This window comes from Lemur catta, chromosome 16 (assembly GCF_020740605.2).
Source record: "Lemur catta isolate mLemCat1 chromosome 16, mLemCat1.pri, whole genome shotgun sequence".
Lineage (NCBI taxonomy): Eukaryota > Metazoa > Chordata > Mammalia > Primates > Lemuridae > Lemur > Lemur catta.
Genome location: NC_059143.1, coordinates 52,236,049 through 52,251,864, shown reverse-complemented (window position 1 = coordinate 52,251,864; position 15,816 = coordinate 52,236,049). Strand labels below are relative to the sequence as shown.

Genomic DNA, 15,816 nt, shown 5'->3' with positions numbered 1-15,816 from the left:
TCCATATATTTACTTAAATTGCTGCAGGCATGGTGTGCATGTGTGTGTGTGTTGAAGTGTATGCTCTTTTTCAATAATTAGCTTTATTGAGATATTATTCACCTACTATGAAATTCATCCATTTAAAGTGTGAAATTCAATGGTTTTTATTATATTTACAGAGTTGTACAATGGTCACCACAATCAGCATTTAAACACTTTCATCACCTCAAAGACTGTGCTTAATTTTCATGTATTTATGAATTTCCCACATTCCTTCCATTCACGTCTAATTTCATCCCGTTGTGGTCAGAGAACATAGTTTGCATGACTTCAATCCTTGGAAGTTTTTGAGGACAGTTTAATGGTCTGGTGTATAGTTCACCCTGAAGAATGTTTGCTGTGCACTCGAGAAGAAGGCACATTCTGTTGATGGCGAGCGCTGTAGGTGTGTCAGTCTGGTTGGTCCACAGAGTTGTTCAGGTCTTCAGTTTTCTTGCAGCTCTGCCCGGCTATTCTCCCCATTATGGAATATGGGGTATTGAAGTCTCCAACTTCTATTGTTGGATTTTCTATTTCTCCCTCCAATGCTGCCGGTTTTTGTTTCATGTATTTTAGGATTCGTAAGAGACGCGGCAGCCCAGGCCTGGGGACTGAAGGGGCAGTGCGTCCTGGGGTCCTGGATGCACCACCGGGGAGTCGAGTTTCTCTTGCTGAGCTGGGCTGGAGCTCAAAGGAAGGCTATGGCTGTTTTTGCTGAGATTTAGTGGATTCTTTTTAATAAATGTTTTTTCTATTTGCTGTATGCCCTGAGAAAAACTTCTAGAGATTAAGTTTTTTTAAAAAATAAATTTCACTAATTATAATTGTTCTGCTGGGAAGAAGGTACATGGTCCCCCTCATGCCACTGTTCTGGAAGTTTCCACCCTGTATGTTCTTTTAGAGCATTAAAAAGCAATAGCATAACCCACAGTATGTCCACAATCCAGGTATAAAGGGGTATTTGGAGCACAAGCTCAGTTTAGCCCAACACCCTGGATTTGTTCTGCTTGCAACACGGTCATTACAAATCCACTGGTATTCTTCTCCTCATTGGCACCAGGTGTGCAGAGAAACTGAGTCACAGTCATGGGCTCTCAGAAGCTCCCAGGCGCCTTCACGCACGAGCTCCCCCATCTCTGTTTCCACGTGAGCTCTTACCTCTGGTCTCACGCTGAAGAAGTCGGCGGCAGATTACGCTGTTCTTTAATAGTTCTTATTTAGTAGGCACTAAATGAGTTCTTGCTGTTTACCCAAATAACTCAATACCTAAATAGGAGTTCTTCTGTCTTGTCTCCATAGACTATATCTAAGATACAAGTCTATTTATACCTCAGAAAGGAACTTACTAGAAATCTTGCTTCCAAGGAATTCTGAGAATTTAAGGCACTACTTCAACTGCCAAAGTTAATTTAATGTAATCTCTCTCTCTCTCTTTCTCTCTCTCTATATATACACACATACACATGTATATGTGTGTATGTGTATATATAGATATACTTTTTTGGCTAGGATAAACATTCCTGCTTTTTGTAGTGACACTATTTCAAATGCATTTTACTCTAATTTATCCTGTGATTTTAACTATACTTTCCCACTTCCCAAAATGGTGTTGCATAGCATTATTATGTAATTAATTGTGTGTGTGTGTGTGTGTATATATAAATTATATGGGTAAGAATAAATGGTTCTAGAGACCATTTCTGATAAAAAGGTTAGTGCTAGCATCCTGACTTGTCCTTTTTAAAATTTTTTTTTCAAACAGTCTCACTCTGTCACCTGGGCTAGAGTACAGTGGCATTGTCATAGCTCACATCAACCTCAAACTCCTGTGATCAAGCGACCCTCCTGCCTCAGCCTCCCCAAGTGCTAGGATTACAGGCATGAGCCACTGCTTGTGTGTATTATCTCGTGGGTATTTGTGGAGGTGTGTTCTATAGGAAAGAAGAAGTTGCCCCTTTATTGACTCATCTGAACCTGTTTAAGCCCATAATTTCCCCCTGATGATCATAGAGACTTGGAAATAAGATGAGAGAGTTGTTGGGAATGTATTTTAAAATTCTAGTTTATAAATTTCTTTATTTACTTAAAAATAATAACCATTTTGTTTTCTTTTTTTCCTAAGCTTTGTGTCTACACCCTTTCTTCACATTTAGAGGTAAGAAAAAGAAAATCTTCACCAGAGGAGATGTGAGTGTAATCTTCGCGGACTCCTTCAGCCTGAGACCAGAGGTAAGAGCCCGCATGGAAACCTGGGTCGGGAGCTGGTACGTGAAGGCGCCGTGGGGGCCAGAGGCACGTACTCGAAATCAAAATTTTTTGGCCCATGTTGGTGTAGCCTGGAGTTTATTAGGTCTTGCAAATTTAGCAGGTCAGCCTATTAAGAGAAAAATTTATCATAACAGAGTGCCTTGGGGAAATTTGTGCTGGAGAAGAGACATTTTAAAAATGTGGAGACTAAGTGAAGAAACCTGGGAAAATGGAAACCCTCATAATAATTTTATTTACTGACACATTCATTCTGTACTGATATAGACTTGAGCACCTGACAGTGCCGAAATCCAGTGAGGAGGGCATAACACTTGACACTGGGGAGTAGACACCATCTGATGGAGAAAGAAATGCACCCATAATAAGGTAATTTGGAGGTTAAGGAAAATGGCCCCCAACACACATTGGGGCACCCAAGACACAAAGCGCACGGTGTGTCCACTCTCAAGCAGAGGTTCAGAAAAGGCTAAAGTAGTTGACTTGCTTGCATTTATGTCCCATTGGGTGCCTAGGAAGAAGGTGTGTAAGGTTATGTAAGATGAAACCAATTTTATCCTGCTGATTCTGGGAAAAGAATGGCAGAGCTACACAGAATGATCTAGATTAATAAGTTGAGCACATTGTGGTCAGTGTTCTGCCTGCACTTAGAAAAGAATTCAGGCTCCCTATGGGAAGGCACGACTTTCCTAGGGATGGGATTTCTGAAGCTCATGTAAGTAAATAGCATAAATAGCTGACATTTATTCAGCATTCGCTATGTGCCAGGCACTGTTCCAAGAGATTTGTGTACATTAATTTACTCTCATAAATAACTCAATATGTTATAGTATAATGTGTGCTATTGCTTTCCATGGTTTATTGATAAGGAAATCAATTCTATAATATAAGCCACTGTACTGCAAGTATCACCTGTATCATTTCCCAAAGCGGTGGGTGACAGTGGTCAAAACTGGTTGTGAGGTTGATCAACAAGTGTCAAGGTATCAACACTCAAGGTGAAGAAAGACCTGGGAGAGCCTGGGAAGAGGTTGTGCCAGAGGCTGGGGCTGACCTACCATGATAACATATGTGGGTGTGATTTGTCCCTTAAAGCAGAGCTTCTAGGATTTAGAGAGAAAGCACTCCACCTCCTTGCTCAGTAAATCGTGAGACTCACACTCAAAGCCTTCAGTGAAAACCCCATTGCTCATTGTGTATTGACACACCATTGTAGAAGGAATGTAGCTCTTTCTTACCCTGTAGAAGAACATCCAAGCAGGCGGCAACCTGCCTTCTGGGAGGGCTGTTAGTTAACAGATGCAGGGTACTTAGAATATAAGCCTTCCCTCCAACACTTATTAATTATGCCCCAAATCCAAGTTTCACTGAATAACTTACTAGCACATACTGATTAACTTTCTCTAAATCTATATTCTCCCTTCCCTCCCTTTCATCTCTCCTTCCCTTCCTTTTTTCCTCTCCCCCTCCCTCCCTCCCTCCCTTCCTTCCTTCTTTCTTTCCTTCCTTCCTGTTTTCCTTCCCTCCTTTGCTCAAGAAATATCCAATGGGCATATGCTACATCTATTGGGTATTCAGTGATGATCAACAACAGATATAGTCCCTAACTGCTTGAGGTTTGTGATTTAATGGGCAAGACAAACAAACAGCTACACAAACTTAGTAAAATTACCTCCATGACAAGTGCCACAAGGGAAGGCTTATGATTTTTTGACCTTATCGTAGGATTCTCTGATGTGGCAATGATTAAATCCAAGCAACAGGCTGTGGGTTGAAAGTGGACAGAGGAGCATAAAGAAAGAGCCCCGGGAAGAGGAGTAGCATGTGCAGCATCCTGGTGGGGAGGATCAGGGACTGGGGGAGGGCCCGTGAGTGTGCACAGAGGGCCCCCTCGCAGTGTGAGATGAGGCTGCAGAGGACTCCGGAGGGCACTGCATGGACAGCCATATAGGCTGTGGCAGAGGTTTGTCTTATCAGACGAGCTGTGGGCTGTGAGCCGGGGGGTGACACAGCTGGGTGTGCATTCTGAGGATACCACTCTGGCTCCAGGAAAGCAGTGTGATGGGCAGAGGGCAAGGCTGGACCGAGTGGATCGATGGAGGGCGACCATGCGTGGACACGCTGAGCTTGATACGCCCTCTGAGGCATTCCCCGAAGGATGCATCTAGTAGGGGTCCACCCGGCTTTAGGTTCTCATTGTCCTTGTCTATGTTGGGGCTCTGAATGTGATACCCCAAAATAGGGCTCCTTGACATATTTTGTGAAATTGAGAAAACTGCAAAAGCAAAAAGGTCACTGCGGCCTTCCTTCCCATTTCCCTGCGAGAGCTGGCCGTGAAGGAATTCCCTGACTTACCTGTCCTGAAGGCAGGTCATAGACCCGTGCGTCTCAGGTGACAGGCATCCTGCCCTACACCTGGAGGCTAAGAAGAATTTGACCACACAGGCCAGTTTATTGCCATTGGTTCCTACTCTTTGTATCCAATCCTGCTTCTACGCAATTATCTGTTCTTCATTGAACCTAACATAAAAATACAGTTTTCCCTGGGTTCACTTCTTAAGACTCCTGTGTCATGTAAAACTTCAGTTAAATACATTTTTTAAATTTTTCTCTTGTAATCTTTAATTATAAGGTGTCAGCCATGACCCTTGTGATGAGTGAGGAAAAGATATCACCTTTTCTTCCTACATTTACAAAGTCCCCAAATAGGAGAGTCCGGCGAGACTAGGTGTTATTAGTTAATGATATCCTAAGTATTACAAAAGGTGGTTGTTATTTTTACAAGTAAAAGAATTCATGTACTGGCAGTAAATTTATTCTAATAGGTCTGTTTCTCAGACAATTTGAGGAAAAAGGCCATTTGATTTATGCTATATAAACTTTAGTATCAAGGCGATGAGTTTCATTTTAAACTCATTATTCATTCAATTTTACCTCATTTTGGGCTTGGGTTTATGGCCAAGATAATTCTAAACCAAGCCTATAATGACTACGACTATCTCCACTTAGGCCATTTAATAAAAATAAAACCACTTGATAGGTGTCCTCTTCTCCCTAATCTCAATTCTTGGCTTTTGGTGCCTTCACTTGTAATGGAAATAAATTCCCTGTTAGAGTCCAGCAATTTACAACGTGCCGTTGGGTTTCCCGTGTTTAATAACCTGTGTGCCGACGACTCCCAGAGAGTTTATCAGACTCTGTGGATCCTGTTGAGGATGAAGAGTCAACAGCAAATGATCCAGGGATTTGTGTTGTACGTGTCACAGAGTTTCTCAAAAACGCTACCTATGCTTAGAAGTGGGTTAAAGATTGAAATAAATCCTTGGGTGAATGAGATGACACAGTACTGCAAGAAGGATCTTGCAGAAATGTTTAATCTAACAGAGTGTTTCAAGTAAAAGATATCCTGCAATTGAGGATGATAACCTGTTACAATAAATTTAAAATGAAAGTAGTTTTTTCTTTTTTTTAAGACCCTGCTTGAAATCAGAAAAGTGGCAATTTTTTTTTTTTTTTTTTAAATTTAGAGACAGGATCTTGCTCTGTCGCCCAGGCTGGATTGTGGCAGTGCTGTGATCATAGCTCACTACAGCCTCAAACTCCTGAGCTCAGGCAACCCTCCCGCCTCAGCCTCCTGAGTAGTTGGGACTACAGGGGCATGCCACCACACCCAGCTAATTTTTAAAATGTTTTATAGAGACAGAGTCTCACTATGTTGCCTAGGCTGGTCTGGAACTCCTGGACTTGAGCAATTCTCCCTACTTGGCCTCCAAGAGTGCTGGGATTACAGACATGAGCCACTGAGCCTGATCTAAAATGAAATTTTTGCAACTGAAAAAAGAAAAAACAAAAAACCGTAGGTATATAAAACATCGTTCTTCCAAAGTTGATGTGTCCTGACAGATCCATTATATTTAGAGATTTTTTAGGGCCTTCTTGGCTATGCTTAAGGTACGTGATATTTCCAAGGACCGTTGTGAGAACACTTAAAGGGGTCAAAGTGATATGAAGAGATGGACTTGGGATGGGAATTTTTGCAGCAATAGAATGTGCTGCAGTTGGAAAAATTCTCCTTATGATGGCATCCAACTACCATAGCAACGGATGTGTTTTATCTACTACAGTTACACCCAGGTAGTCCATTTGGACTGTAAGCCAAATTCATTGGTGTTTTCTCTCTGTGGTCTATAGACAGTGGTGAAGAGTAATAAAAGTCTTACTATATTAGTAAAAGTAATAAAATTTTTATTACTAATGTATTAGGAGGGAGGCTATACTTGGTGAATAGAAGTGTTCATTCCTTCAATAAATGTGAACATCTACTGGCCAGGTACAGTGGAAGGTGCTTGGAAAGGTGCAGTGAACAGGTATAATTCTTACTTTCAAGGAGTTTGTAGTCTAGTAGGGGGACTTACCATTAAAACAGCAATTGCATATAATGTGTGATAAATGTCACCTTCTGCTCAAGTACAGAAAACATAAGAGGGACACCTCCGGAGACAGCCTTCCTAGGGGAAGTGACTTCTAAACTGAGAAAGAGTCAGCCAGGGAAAGGTGGGAAGGAGTCTGAGGAAGGGGTTATTTATACAGAGGCAATAGCATGTAGGAACCCATGTAGTTGGTGATATCTGGGGAGTGACAAATGCTTACTGCAGCACACAGAGGAAAAGGTTCAGGGCAGGACAGGCTTAGGACAGGACCTCCTGGTGCCCCAGCCTCCCAAATGTTGCCAGGTTTAATCATGGTTGGCTCTTGTGCTAGATGAGACAAAGCAGTCAAGGCCTTGGGATTTCAGCAGATTGGAGCCTGACACCTCTCAGGGCAGCTACCTGGATTTCCTAATGCCTTTGCCCACCACCCCCCCCCCCCGCCCGCAGAGATTGCAGACTTGCTGCTTCTGTACACAAAAGCATGGGATTGCAAAGGTCCTGAATTGTCAAGAGGGAGAAGAGAGCATCCCTTTGTCTTAGAGACCTTATTTTAAAGGAGGAAAAATAATTTGATACATAGTTTTTTTCTTCAGGCTCTCTTATGTCTATTGTTCACTATTGTGATTACTTCAATTTCCAAAACCTTCTGTGACTTATCAGAATTTTCTATGAATTCATTGTCTGGACACTTGTCTTTGTTGTTTAAATTAAGGATAGAGAGGAGGGGCCTCACCCAGAGACCAATCCAGCCAGGGAGTGAGCCCAGGAGATGGCTGCCATCCACGAGGGAATGAAAAACCTCTGGCATCACGTTCAGGCCTGAAAATCGGCCACCCAACTTGTCGACAGAGAACTCCTGGTGGAGGAGGAGTAGGGCCTTCATTGTGGACCAGCACTTGCTCCCTAGAGGCCTTAGAAAAATCCTCTGTGGCTGTGCTGGAGAAGACATAGCTGGCTGAGACAGTCCACGCTGGCTGGGAAGGCAAGCTCTGTTGGAGCTGTCCGCCTTGCTTACCTGGCTGCTGGTTTGGAAGGCAAGCCCCACTGGAGTTGTCCGTGGTGCCTACCTAGGTGCTGGCTCAGAAGGAAAGCTCTGTTGGAGCTGTCAGTGGTGCTTACCTGGTTGTTGGTCCAGCTGTTCTTTCTTGGACTTTGGCTCTCAAACAAACTGCAAGGTGTCTTGGCTTCACCCTTGTTCTGGACTTCCACCACACTGGTCAAGTGACTGACGTTTGTGGCTAAATTATCTTCTTGTCCTCCTCAGCTCCTTACTTGAAGGACCACATTTTCTTCTACTCTGACCTTATTGCTGCAGTATGAATTCAGGAGGCTGCATTATCCTGCTTCAGCCTCCACTGAATGCCTTCAGATTTTTTTCAGTCAAAAGGGAACGCTGTTCTTTTGAGAACAATTAAAATGTTCTCAGCTTTTTCAAATTTAAATGAGTGTCTGAAAAAAGCTTTCTGACCATTTGATCGCTAGAGGCTGAAAGGCAGTTCTCCTCATTGTCCAGACAGTAGATGTTTAGACGGGTTATTGTGCAAGCTGTCATCCAAGCCTGCAATGTATTTGGTTCAAAGTCATACAATATCATTTGCAATCGGCATATCTAGGGTTTTATTCCATAATTATGCAGAAGTATCTGTTCAAACCTTCAAAAATATGAGAAACCACAAGTTATTTAAATTTCTATGTATTCTTCATGACAAATGACTTCTCTTTCAATTCCTGATGAAAATCAAAGGGTATTAGGCAGTTCTAGATAAATGTTGACGCTTCTATCTTATAAAAAAGCATTTAGACATCATGGGTGGAATTAAAGGGTAAAATGAGGTCTCTGAGCAAAAACAAGCACTCTGATAATATTCCTGATTTTTTTGTCTTCTTACAAATACATAATGTAGCAGTGGTGTGTGAGAAATTATTAGACAAGCTTTAGCCTTTCAGAAAATTAAGTGCCTTTGTAGGTATAAATTAGAAGCCACCTGCAATGTACAAGTACCAAATAAAATTTGCTACAGATTTAAGGCATAATGTATAGGAAATAGCTTTGTCATATTTACAGATTAAAAATAGATTATTGGAACCTAAACAAAAGAAAGGGTAGTCAAAAGAAGGGAGTCACCTCATGCACCTGGACAAAGCTTTACCCGAATTAACATTACCCTCAATTTCATACTTTTCTGTCACTCGTCACTGCATAGTGATATTTGACCACACGATTGCGATGAAGCACCTCGAGTAGATGCAGCAATAAAGGGAATCAGGCACTGGCATCGGGGAAGAGCTGCCGAGGCAGCTGGCATACTGCCCTGGGTCTTTCAGCTGCGCAGACTCGGCAGAAACCCTGCCCAGCCCCTCAAGCCTGTCTCTGGTCACCCTTGCACTGGAGGACCGAACTCCAGCCAAGCAGAGACGAGAGCCCCCCGCAAAGCCATGTGCACACCTAGCCAGGTGCCCTGCACCCTCCGTTCCTCTATCCCAACCCTACCTCCCTTCCTTTTTTCCATGCTAGGGGCCTGTTTCAAAGTCTTTTCCTTATTTGAAATATTTTTGACCACATCCGAGTCAGATTATTTAGTTGCTACATCTTCTATTATCTCAGAACACAGTGCTTATGTCTTTCTATCTTTTCTGTCTTTACCTGCTCATCACAGTCCCCTAGAGTGCATAGTGCTGCACCTCACACTGACAAGGAGGCTTTCCACAAAAGCCTGGCCCTTGTCATTCGGAATACCAACACTGTCACTGACGTTAGTGTAGAAATTTACAGGAAAATGTACAGCAGATACTAACGACCTCACTTAGGGCTCCTCGCTATCCAAAGTCAAAATCTTCATGTTTTCTTTAAATGGCTACATAATTAGTGAAGTTATTTTAATTAGTTGCAATCAGTCCAATAGATGATGCTTAACTTGAGCAGAAGATAATTTCCCTGAAACTCTACACTTCGCTCCAATTGCATTTTTACTATAGAAGCAACTACCATCCCCATGGATTTTTGTAACCTGAAGATTACAATCATATTTACGTTGTCATTACCAGTCATTTCTAGGATCAGGCATCGAGCCGTGTGACTACACGCATCTAGTCACCATGCATGTTACCACATTTCCCCAAACTTCCCAAGGGAATGATTCGTTAAAAAAACAAAAAGTGAAGCAAACAAACAACCCCCCCGCCAAAAAAAAGACCCCACCAAAGTCTGAGCTGAAGTGCAAAATTAGCTGCTGGATTATTTGTAGGCTTTATGGAGGGGAGTAAACAGACACCATAAGCAGCTTGTGACTCCTGGGCCATGGTGAGCTAAGGTGGGCATCACTGTTCTCCACGGCATTCAAGGCCGCGAAAGCAGTAGTTTATCCCTTAGGATACTTTCTGGGATTTGGGGCTTTATTTAAATGACTTGGGAGAAGTGGAGAAGAGACTAATAATAGAATTCTGTAAGTTCTGACCCCATCATTTTCTTCCCAAAGAAGTGCGCATATTACAGGTTCAGCAAACAACATGCAAGACTTTAGGAGCTGGTTTTCCTGCCGGTATTCAGGTGCTGGAGTTAGAATGTTTCCAGGGCTCGAGGTCCTGTATCTCTTGGCATTAGTTCAGCAGTCTGACCTTTTAAAGACTTGCAGGCTGTGGAAGTTCTGCCCTCATAGGTTTTCTTAAAACTGGGCAGTGCATGTAGGAACTGTGTCCCAGGGCACAGGTTCGAGTGGAGGCTCAGGGGCTGCAGTGACGGAGACCCAGCATTTTAACACAGCTAAGCTATCATTTCTCTTTCCATAAAACTTTGTAAATGGGTGAGTTCACCTTATCTCGTGATGACAGGGAACAACAATAAGTGTGTACAAATAGCATTAGGGACTTCTAAATGCCCTCAGAGTGGCCATAGTTGGGAAAGAGTTGATGCTGAGGGATTTTCCCCTAGTCTAAAAAGCATCCTTTTTCTTATGCAGAGCAAATTGCCTACCTCTTAATCAGCCAGGACAGGCCCGAGGCAAGGGCAAAACTCCCAATGGCTGCAGACTTTCTGGTGCTGCTGTCGCCTGCAATTCCCAGCCTGGCGGATCCTGGTGCTTGGCAGACTTTTTGCTAAGAAGGGCTCATTACTGTGCCCAGTCCGCTGTGGCACCAGCACTGCGACCCAGGGCAGGAACATATCCATCATCAAATCCCTGCTTGCTAGAGGCCTGGCTGTCCGCGAGGGCCTTGAGTGACCCTGGAGCTACCCCAGTTTCCTAAGGCTGTTGGGACCGACGTTCAAAGTTACACAGGACATTCACTCTCCTCCATTCCTGGCTGTGTGTTAGGAGGGGCAGAGCCACAGCCCCTGAGTAACGAGAAGAAAGACAGCATTTTCCAGTTGTTTCCAGTTCCTTAGGTAAGAGGGCTCTTATCAGGCTTGATTAAGGACTGAAGGAAAGTTATGCTTTGAGAGTACTTGCTAACAAAGGAAAAACACTAAGTTTGAGTAGTGCTTTGCACACTGCAAATCACCTTAGCAATTAACCATTGTAGTCTTTGCAATCTGTTTGCATATTATTGTTCCACTTTGCAGATGACAAAGTTAAAACCCAGAGAGGTCGTGACTTGCCAGACATCACAAGGCTGGTGAGTAGCAGGAGAAGCAGGATAGAAAACAGGTCACCTCTGCCCTCCGAGAATTCACCGTGTCCGCCCTGCTGGGTCCTGCCGCGGCAGCTGGTGTGAGAGGTTGCTCTATAGTTCTTACTCTTAATGCCTCCAGTTAAACGGTTGTAATGTGTTTTCTTTTATATATATTTAAATCGATATATAAAATTACATGTATTTATCTTGTACATCATGTTTTGAAGTATGCATACATTGTGGAATAGGTAACTCTAGCTAATTAACAACTGTGTTACCTTACCTAGCTATTTTTGTGGTGAGAACATGTAACATCCACTGTCCTTGCAATTTTCAATAATATGCTACTTGGATGTTAGCCATAGTCACCATTGCTGTACAATTTTTCTCTTGAACTTATTTTTCCTATTTAACTGTAATTATGTATTCTTTGACCAACATCTCTCTATCCTCCTTTTCCCCCTAACCACTCTCACAATCACTCTTCTACTCACTATTTCTATGAGATCAACTGTTTTAGATTCCATATGAGTGAGAAAATTGCAGTAATTGTCTTTCTGTGCCGAGCTTATTTCATTTAACATAATGTACTGCAGTTTCATCCATGTTGTTGCAAAGGACAGGGTTTGGTTCTTTTTTGTGGCTGAATAGTATTCCATTGCACGTGTGTGTGTGCATGTGTGTATATATATTTTCTCTCTCCATTTCTCTATCCACCTTTTCTCTATCCATTCATCCATCGATGGACACTTAGGTCAATTCTGAATCTTGGCTATTGTGAATAATGTAGCTATAAACACGGGAGTGCAGGTATTTCTTCCATATACTGATTTCATTTCCTTTGGATAAATACCCAGTAGTGAGATTACTCAAAAGGCAACATGCAAATGGGCAACAGGTATATGAAAACATGCTGAACATCAGTACTCAGCTACAATGTGATATTACCTCACTCCTGCTAGAATGGCTATTACCAATAAGGCAAAAAATAACAAGCATTAGTAAAGATGTGGAGAAAGGGAAATGTAAATTAGTACAGCCATCACAGAAAACAGCACGGAGCTTCCTCAGAATACTGACTTCAGTATTTTAAAAGAGAGCAGGGCAGCCGTGTACAAGAGCAGTGTTGTTGGAAGATTGGCTTCTCGTTACTTCTGTGCACTTAGCGGCCATCTGTGCCTTATTAGGCCTGAGTTTTCTCTTGAGTTTGGCAATTTAATAGCCGTGTTTTTGCACTGAGGGGGAGGGATGCTTTTCCTTGGACTTCACACCACTTGGCCGTGCACCTGCCCACTGACTGCTGCCCAGAGAGCCCGGGCCAGTGCTCTCTGTGGTGGGAACTTCCAGGCTGACGCTCTGGATGTGCCATCTTGGTCATGCCAAGGGCTGGCAGTAGCTCCAGCAGGACGTCGTGTGCCTGCGATGAGTGCGCCGTGGGCTGTGGGTGACACGGTGGAATGAGCGAGTCAGTTCTGAGTCGGCACGTCGGCATCTCAGGCGACTGGCTTGACACTGGACTCTGATGATTTCCTTTTGGCAACGATTGGACGCTTGAACCGACTATTCCAGGAAGGCCCAGAGCCTGCTGGGTGACAGTACCCCTTAGTTGTGTCTTCTGCTGTCTTCCTGCTCCATTTATAAATTATATGTTGTTATCTTTGTTCTAGGACTTTATTAATAATGTCAATGGATTCTCAAATATTCTACAGGTCTGGTCCTTTAATGATATGAGCGAGCTAATAGAGCTGCAATGGTGAGAGGGATCCCTCCCCCTGCCCCCCCCAACCACCGTGAACACCAAAGCCACCTGCCCCTCCCTTTGCACAAGCCATCCAGCCTGAGCAGGAGCTGGCCCTGCTCTAAGTCCATAGGCTCTTGGTGCGGGTGTGGTGTCATCACGTCAACATCTGAACAGTTTGGGCAGCACCACCGTACATGACAGACCTGCTGAAGAACTGCTGCTGCCCGTCCCCTGACCGGAGTGTCCCTGGGCAAGGACAGGGTAGCACAACTGGCCAAATTTCAGGCTGTCATCTTAGTGGTAGAGGGTTCCCTGGCCAACAACTAGTCCTGTCTGTACATTTTTGTAGACTCTTAAAGCATTCACAATGGTCTAGCCTTCTGGTCTGACCACTGGCAACAAAACCACTTTCTTATCCAAGGTTGCCCCATTTTGGGTAAGGAACACTGGGAACTTCTTGCCTCACAGAGAGACATGAAATACAAATCAAGATTATACATATCTGTGCACAGACTAAAACCACAATACTAGGCCTCAGAGTGCCAGACTTCCTGGCTCTAGCTCAGGTCCTCCCAAGGGGTGCCATGACCTTGGCATGGTGGACTCTTCCTCCAACTGCTGTCAGGCGCCAGGCTGGGCAGTGCTCACCCACCTTCCATGAAGTCCAAAGGCTTTCGCCAATCCTTAGCTGCTTGCTGATTATTAACTCTTTTTATTTTTCCTCTTTGCCCATGTCCTTGAAGGCGCCCTGTGCCCTGGTGAAAATATGCCTTTGAACAGCCAGCTTGATTCATTTCCTTTATTTTTTGGTGGCAGTTTTGATGTTATTACCTGTACCTCTCCCATCAGCCAGTATAGGTCGAAACTGTTGTCCAGAAAACAAAATAATTGCTAGAATGAGAGATCCCAGAGGAGTAAGTGACACGTCTGTAAACCATGCTCAACCCAGCAGAGCACAGGAGAGCACTCCCGGGGCAGTGCTGGTGGGTGGGTGTGTACGGTCTACCCCAGCCACTCTCCCTGGCTAGGACAGAGCAATGGGACTCGGGATATATTTACACACACACAGTCCCTTCGAGTTGTATGTGTACATGCACACACATACTACTAGTATCGACCACTTATACATATCTTAAAATAATTTTAGGATATTATTTCAGAAATGTGTAACATCAGATCTAATCATCACTGTTGCAGGGTACTATTCAAAATGGTTTGTGTATTTTCCCCAGAAAATAACAGTCCTCCGAGTTTAAAACTGTTAATTCAGTGAGCTCTGTTTAGTACTAGCTCCGTTGGGTGATCTGAGAAAAGAGATCTCATGCATCGTATTTGGGAAACATGCCAACCAGACTGCCTCTTAAAGGTTTTCTGTCTACCTTGGTAATTAATAGGCTCTGAGAAAACGCACAGTAAAGAAACCTGCTTAATGTTATGTTATTACGTTCTAGTGTTTTTCCTGTTTTTGTTCATTAATACTTTTGCTTATTAATTCAACAGATATGTAGTTGAGGTTCTACCAAGTCTCTGAACTTCAGGGTGCGGCAGTGAGTAAGACAGACAGGTCTTTCCTCTCACGAGCTTGGATCACGAAACCCTAATTTCTGTCCCCGAGGAATTGCAGTTCACATCCCATAGTACCCGTGCTCCGTGCCGTGCAGCTTGAAGTTGACGTGCCCCTGAGAAAATTTTGCATTTGCTTTGGCATGTACAAAATTAGGACAAGAATCCTCTGGATAGTGAATGATGTGAGAATTCCCGGCAAACGAGGCTACGAGGGAGCAAGACAGAGCAAAGTAGCTTCCTGCCTCTCGGGCTCTCAGATCGTCCTGCGCACCAGGGGGACGTCGGCTCGCAAGGGCCCTGCTGTGGCCTGGGGGCACTTCCGGGTAACACTTCCTCTCTGTCCTGTATGACCCTGAGGCGAATTTCTGTTTGTGCAACTCCTACCTGGTCTTCCGTGGAGCAGGAAGTGGTGAGAAGACTTCGGGACCGTGGAATGAGCCATTTGCCTCATTAATTCCGTGGGGCAGGTTTTGCTTCATTGGGTTTCTCTGTTCACTGAGCTACCTGGTGATTAGGAATAGCTTAATTTCCTTTCAGTGCATCTGAGCGCCAGCTCTGCAGGTATTGCCTTGTTACCACTCCACTGCTTACAAATCCACGTCTTCATCTGAGCACTGTGGCCGTATCCAAATCAGGTTTTAGAAATAAGCTTACTATAACCGTTATGCAGATTGTTCCAGTTTATTCATTTTTTTTAATGAGTTTTGCTTCCATCTCATCTCTCTATCCCAATCTTGTTGGTTTGCACAGAAACCCAAATTACGGCTTTGCGCTGTCGGGATGGGCCGGGACTGGCCCTGTGGCAGCGTGGAGCCACATCCTATCTCAGAAAAGCAGCTGACTGTCACCGCTGAAGGCAAACTGCAAACGCCCTCCGTCCTGCAGATCCCTCAATTTAACTAAATATAAATGTCTCTTTTACAGTTTCAATCAAACCTCAAACGCTGTGCCAGAAATTAATACGCGGGCACACCAGCTGACCGGCATCACGAAATGCATTTCTGCTTTCTGTGGACTGTGACTACGTGTTTAATATCCAATTAAAGAATGGGGAGTTTGCCGGTAACGATAAGTGACAAACAAAGTAGCAATTACCCAGGGAGAAATGGGTGACGCGCGATTACAAAGTACAAAATTAAACACTGGGCGAAATTTTCATACCGCGACTAAATTGTTCCCAGAGTA

General features: G+C 43.7%; 1 long non-coding RNA gene across 1 annotated transcript in view; it reads left to right on the top strand.

Moving 5' to 3' along the window:
* Positions 1 to 15,816, top strand: part of LOC123621577 — a 36,500-nt gene that overhangs the window by 3,096 nt on the left and 17,588 nt on the right. The window contains exons 2-3 of the long non-coding RNA XR_006729185.1: positions 2,144 to 2,250; positions 2,554 to 2,655. This is a non-coding gene — a long non-coding RNA (uncharacterized LOC123621577). The remainder of the gene's footprint in view (positions 1 to 2,143; positions 2,251 to 2,553; positions 2,656 to 15,816) is intronic.